Genomic DNA, 6,985 nt, shown 5'->3' with positions numbered 1-6,985 from the left:
AGCAGTAATTACACAACATTGTGAATGTACTTAATGCCACTGAAAAATATGCTTTCAAATGATTACAATGGCAAACTTTATGTAAATCTTACCACAATAAATAAGAAACAATCCCCTCTGATATTTATTCCACCACCATTTTTAATGGAAAGAAACTGGAAATAACCTCAGTGTTCATTAACAAAGGATTTGGCTAATAAAGTGTGACATATTCTATATTGAATTCTTAATGGTCTTGCTTTCTGGCCCTTTACAGAGCAGCCTAAGCCAGATGATGGTATTCCTTCTCAAAAGCACTTCCGTGGTTGACCATCTCACTCAGAGTAAAAGCCAAAGTCTCTACAATGCCCTACAAGTCTACCTCTTTGATGTTATCTGTTTCTACTCTCCACCCTACCTTCTTCACTCTGGCCCTATGGCCTCTTGTTCCTGGAAACCCCCCAGCATACTTTACCTTCAGAGCCTTTGCACTCACCCTTTCTTCTGTCTGGCATGCTCTTCCCCAGGTACCTACACCCTTCTAGCAGGTGATCAGCTATCTATTCAAAAGAGGTTTCCCTGAATACCTTGTATAAGATAACAATGCCCCCCTTCACCCCCAGCCACTCATACACACACACACACACACACACACACACACACACAAAGATAGCAATCCCAGTGCTTTATCTCCTCCATGGTATTTGTCACCCACAGACACTGTACATTTGTTCATCTTTTATCTGTCTTCCTTCCACTAGAAAGTAAGCTCCTTGAAGGGCAAGCACTTTGTTTTGGTCACACAGTGTTCTCAGTGCTGAGAACAATGCATGACACTCAGTGCTCAATAAATATTTACTGAGAGAATAAATCCATTTAATAAAATACCAAACAGCTGTTTAAGAAGAATAAGGCAGATCGATACTCACTGACGTGGCAAGATCCTCAAAATACACCAGCATGTGAAGAGAGCACGTTAGTGAAAAGAGTTAGTATGATGCCAATTATGGAACAGGGGGAATCTATGTAAGCATATAAAAAATCCGAAAGGATATATTTCTCTTAACAGAGGTTATCTCTGAGAGGAGAAAGACAAAATATATACGTGTGTGGGGGGGAGGTTATTTTGTTTTAGGTAGCAATAGCCTTAGTACCAATTCTATTTCTCGATATTTACCCTACTGAAATAAAGGTGTATATATCAGTTTTGTTCATAATGGCAAAAAACAAAAAACAAACAAAAAATCCCTGATGTCCCCTATGTGTTGACAATAGGGTGTTGGTCAGATAAATTTCAAAATATTCCTAAACAATGGATTTCTTTTTAATCTAGAGATCAGCAAATAATGGCCTTCAGGTTAAGCCCAGCTGCTGTGTGTGTTTTTTGTTTTTAATGGGAAAAGTTTTATTGAAATATAGCCATGCCCATTCATCTACATATTGTCTATGGCTGCCTTCCTGCTCCCGGGGCAGAGTAGTATAGCTGTGACAGAGACCATATAGCCTGCAAAGCCCCAAAAATTTACTATTTGGTCCTTTACAGGAAAATGTTGCTGAACCCCTGGACTAAAATAGAGTAATCCAAAGTTACTTGCAGGAAAACAACATGGAAATGTTAATGATATATATTTGTTTACATGTTTATTAAATATGTGAATATTGTAAATAGAAACATTTACAAGGATTTAAAATATCACAGATATATGGGGGGGGGGGCCTGGAAAAAAATTCACATACAAATGTTACAAATTACCTAAGCTGAAAAAATTAAAAGGTGATTATTTCCTCCTTAACAGTTTCCTGCATTTTCAAATTGTCTACAAAACTTTGTGTATTACTCTTTTTAACATCAGAATAGGGGCACCTGGGTGGCTCAGTTGGTTAAGGGTCTGACTTCAGCTCAGTTCATGATCTCACGGTCTGTGGGTTCGAGCCCTGCATCCGGCTCTGCGCTGACAGTTCAGAGCCTGGAGCCTTCTTTGGATTCTGTGTCTCCCTCTCTCTCTGCCCCTCCCCTGCTCTCTCTCTCTCAAAAATAATGAATAAACATTAAATATTTTTTAAATCAGAATAAAAGACTGACTTCTAAATATCTGGTTTACTGTATGTTCTTGCCTAAAGGAAGGAATAGGTAACTTTTTAAAAAAGTTTTTATTTAAGTAATCTCTACACCCATCGTGGGGCTCAACCTCATGACCCCAACATCAAGAGTCACATGCTTTTCTGACTGAGCCAACCAGATGTCCTGGAGGAGTCAGCTTTCAATGTCCTTCCTACAACATATTCTGCATTAGAAATGAAGCTTCGTTATCAGGCTAAGGACCAAGCATGCTACCTGCAGCAGGAAGTGACAACACAGTTTTGTTGAGGTAACTGGCTTATTTACTTTGTAAATACACTTTATTTTTTCAGATTTAATTGACTAAACATGTTGTTATTAACCAGGGCCAAGTTCAAAGTCCCGACAATCTGATTGAGAGGGTGAAGTCAGGGACTGGGAGGCCTTGTTTTACCACAAGAAGAAAACACAAGTCAGAAGGTTAACAACTTGTCCACGGCAAGCCACTTATGTTTGGGCAGAGCTCTCACATGATTTCCACAGTGACTTCTGCATAATAAATGGAAGGAAATGAGGGAGAAGAAAAGAACAACAGGGATCTGAGCAATTCATCAGCCTACAAAAATCAAACATCAGGAATCCTTAACGATTGTAATCAAGCTAACTGAAGTGAGAGAACATTTAATTTTTAAGAAGAATGTCACTCTTTAACACTTTTTCTTCTATTCCTCTCTCTTTTTTTTTAAATGTTTATTTATTCTTGAGAGAGACAGTGTGAGCAGGGGAAGGTGGGAGAGAGAGGGAGACACAGAATCCAAAGCAGGCTCCAGGCTCTGAGCTGTCAGCACAGAGCCCCACACAGGGCTAGAACTCAGGAACTACAAGATCATGACCACAGCCAAAGTCAGACGCTTAACCAACTGAGCCACCCAGGCGCCCCTCTTCTATTCCTTTTTATTTACGTACTAAATACTGCTGCTATACCAATACGCTGCTATACCAATACTGCTGCTATACCAATACGCTGCTATACCAACAATGTATCATGTAGCTGTTACTGCTAGCATTCACAGTTGTAGCTAAGTCTTCTTACTTCACCATGTCTTTTTCTCCCAAGATACTGGATTTTTTTTTTTAATTTTTTTTTTTAACATTTATTTATTTTTGAGACAGAGAGAGACAGAGCATGAATGGGGGAGGGGCAGAGAGAGAAGGAGACACAGAATCCGAAGCAGGCTCCAGGCTCTGAGCCATCAGCCCAGAGCCTGACGCGGGGCTCGAACTCACAGACCGCGAGATCATGACCTGGCTGAAGTCGGATGCTTTATCGACTGCGCCACCCAGGCGCCCCCCAAGATACTGGATTTTTTAAAAAAACGTGTCCTACTGAGATATAATTTACCTACAGTGAAATACACAGTTCGGTTTTGACAAAGACATGCACGCAAGTAACCAACACTCCTATCAAGATATAGAACATTCCCATCACCCCAGAAAAATTTCTCATGTCCCTTCTCAGTCAACCCAACCCCTGGTCTGATTTCTTCACCATGGCTTAGTTATGCCTGCTCTAAAACTTCGTATAAATGCAACTATTCAGCACTCATTCTGTAGAGAACAAGATGGAGTCACTCATGTCAAGCAGGGGCCTGTGTCAAGCAATGACACAAGCAATTAAGGGTACTGCAGCTATAAGATATCACCACGAACAGCATCAGCTGACACCCTAGAACTGATAACAAGCAGAAGCATCAGAGGTCTGCAGGGCCCCAAGGCTGATTAAATCCCTTTATAAAGGGAAGGATTTCAGACATGACCCCTCTATGACTGATCACTTGAACAAGGCAGCTGCCTCCCAAGGCTCTGCCAGATTGATCTCCAAATAGAACTGAGCTCCTTGACAGTTTGAACAGAATAAACGGTAAGTGCCACAAGCTGACCCGGATAAACTGAAGCCTTATCTCAACTGTACGCACACAGACTGACTTTGCATTTGGTTCATTAACTTCCTACATCCTTCTGTTGGCTGTTCTGCTCTGTGTACTGCGTAAGAAGCCAAGTTAATCACACGGCAAAATGTCATTGAGTTTGGAACCCTGTACCTGCTTTGTAATTATGTTAATCTTGCTTTATGATGGAATAAAACTGACATTGTGAAAAGACACAACTCGCGTGTACACCTTCATAGCATGCTACTGACACACTATCGTGTCTGGCTTTTTCATAATGGTTTTTGAGAACTATTGTGGGGTGTATCATAACTTATTCTTTTTTTTTTTTAATTTGAGGGAGGGAGAGGCAGAGAGAGAGAGAGAGAGAGAGAGAGAGAGAGAGAGAGAGAGAGAGAATATCCCAAACAGGCTCCATACTCAGTGCAGAGCCCAACGCGGAGCTCGATCCCACAACCCTGGGATCATGACTTGAGTCAACACCAAGAATGGGATGCTCAACCAACCAAGCCACCCAGGAGCCCCAACTTATTCCTTTTTTATTGCTGAATAGTAGTCTTTCAAAAATACCCCAGAGTTTTTCTCTTCCTCTCTTTTGTTGAAGGACATCTGACAATTTCCAGGTCTGGCATTAAACAAAAAAAATTTGTTCCAGTCCTGGGACCAGTTTATCCAAACAAAAAGAAGTTTGGGGGACTGGATTTTGTTACTTTTGAGATTCTGCCTTTCACTGATATTGAGATTTTTCAAGGACCTCCCCTGCTTTATCCCTCTGCAGGAAAATTAGAGTACATACGTGCAACAGGAGAGGAATGAAGTGGGCTACATAGAAGATTCACATGTTTATTTATTCACACAAGGCATAAAGGCTGAATACAGAAAACAAGTTACTATTCTGTCCAGTCTCACAATCCAATTTTGAAAAGGGTAGTAAATGCTGTAAAGGGTGATAAAAGGGCAGTAACAGTCCCAGCCTATACAGTTTAAAGCATTATCAGGGTCCTGATGATAATTCTTACAAGTATAGCTTATACTTATCAAGCTTTAACTAAATGCTAGACATTGTGCCAATTATTTCACCTAATTCTTACGCTTCCGGTAGGTACATTTATTATCCCAATTTCATGCAGAGCATATAGATGTTCACAAAGTACATAAAGAAGTCCATTAACACCATACAATAGAAGACACTCAAATGGGTGTAGAGACTCACAGAAACCTAACGGAAACAAAGTGGTTAATTTTTATGATTTACTTCATATATATATCCATTTGGGTGTCTTCTATGTATAGTGCCATGTGGATTTGTGCAACTAAATAGTATAAATAGCATTGCTACTTTGTCTTTTCATTAGCAGTTTGCAAACTCTTCTTAAACCATGAGCTCTCTCTGTTCATGCTCACTGACTCTGGATGGGTGTAAGGTGTAGCATTTACTTCCCAGGGAATTACAAACCAGCTGGGCAACTGCAGTTTTACAAATAGAGTAATTTAACACCACTCTTGATAACAAAATAGTAAGTACTTAGATATTTTAGATACACTGTCACCAACACTTCTGGCCAAAATTCATGTATAACAAGAAGAATTTCAGTGGGAAAGTGACTGTTTTAAAATTATCTTTGGGGATTCAATAAAAAATGATTTCTTTTCCCCTTAACACTCTTCTTGTCTTCCTTCCCGCTCTGTCCCTACCCCAAATATCTTTTAGTATTCTTTTCCTTTACTGTGACTGATTATTATTTTACTCACCTATTTAACGAACGGAGCAGAAACGATTCCTTTCTCTGGCAGCAAAGCCCTGAATATGATTTGGAGAAATTTATCCCTAAGAAGCACTGGATGAGCTATGTGGTTTCGATGTTTAAAATAGTTTATCCAGGGGCGCCTGGGTGGCTCGGTTGGTTGAGCATCTGATGTGGCCGGCTCAGGTCATGATCTCATGGTTCGTGAGTTCGAGCCCTGCATCGGACTCTGTCCTGACAGCTTGGAGCCTGGGGCCTGCATTGGATTCTGTGTCTCTCTCCCTCTCTGCCCCTCCCCTGCTCGAGCTGTCTCTCTCTCTCTCTCCCTCAAAAATAAGCATTAGAAAAATGAAATAAAATAGTTTATCCAAGGGCTCCTGGCTGACTCAGTCAGTAAAGCATGCAGCTATTGATCTCAGGGTTGTAAGTTAGAGCCCCATGTTGGGTGTAGAAATTACTTAAAAATAAAATCTTAAAAAAAAAAAAAGTTTATCTGGGGCACCTGAGTGGCTCAGTCGGTTAAGCGGTGGGCTCTTGATTTCAACTCAGGTCATGATCTTGAGGTTTGTGAGATCGAGCCCCACATCGGGCTCCATGTTGACAGTGTGAGGAGGCTACTTCTGATTCTCTCTCTCCCTCTCTCTCTGCCCCTCCTCCCCCACACTCGCTCTCTCTCAAAATAAATAAACTTTTAAAAAGTTAAAAAAAAAGTTTACCCATGGTATTGTGAACAATATAGCTTCCTGTATTAGGTTGTGAGGGCTGCCAAAACAAAGTGCTACACACTGGGTATGTAAACCTCAGAAACATATTGTCTCATACTTCTAGAGGCTACAAGTCCAAGATCAAGGTGTTAGCAGGGTTGGTCCCTTCTGAGGCCTCTCTTCTTGACTTCAGGTACTCATCTTCTCTCCATGTTTTCACGTGGTCTTCCTCCTGTGTCTGTGTCCTAATCTCTTAGCAAAGGACACCAGTCTTAGTGGATTAGGGTCCACTCATATGACCTTATTTTATCTTCATTGCCTCTGTAAAAACCCTGTTTCAAATACAGTCACATTCTGAGGGGCTGGAGTTTAGGATTTCAACATATGAATTCTGAGGGAACACAGTTCAGCCCATAACACTTCCTATGTGCGACACAGAGTTGTTAACCTAACAAAATTTGAGAATATTTAGGAAAATGCTGTAAATGCAGTTATATCCTGTGCAAGACGGTGTTTGTTAGGGTTGTTAAATTAACCACATTTCAACTA

This window comes from Felis catus, chromosome B1 (assembly GCF_018350175.1).
Source record: "Felis catus isolate Fca126 chromosome B1, F.catus_Fca126_mat1.0, whole genome shotgun sequence".
In the NCBI taxonomy this organism is placed as follows: domain Eukaryota; kingdom Metazoa; phylum Chordata; class Mammalia; order Carnivora; family Felidae; genus Felis; species Felis catus.
Note: the sequence above shows the minus strand (reverse complement) of the source record.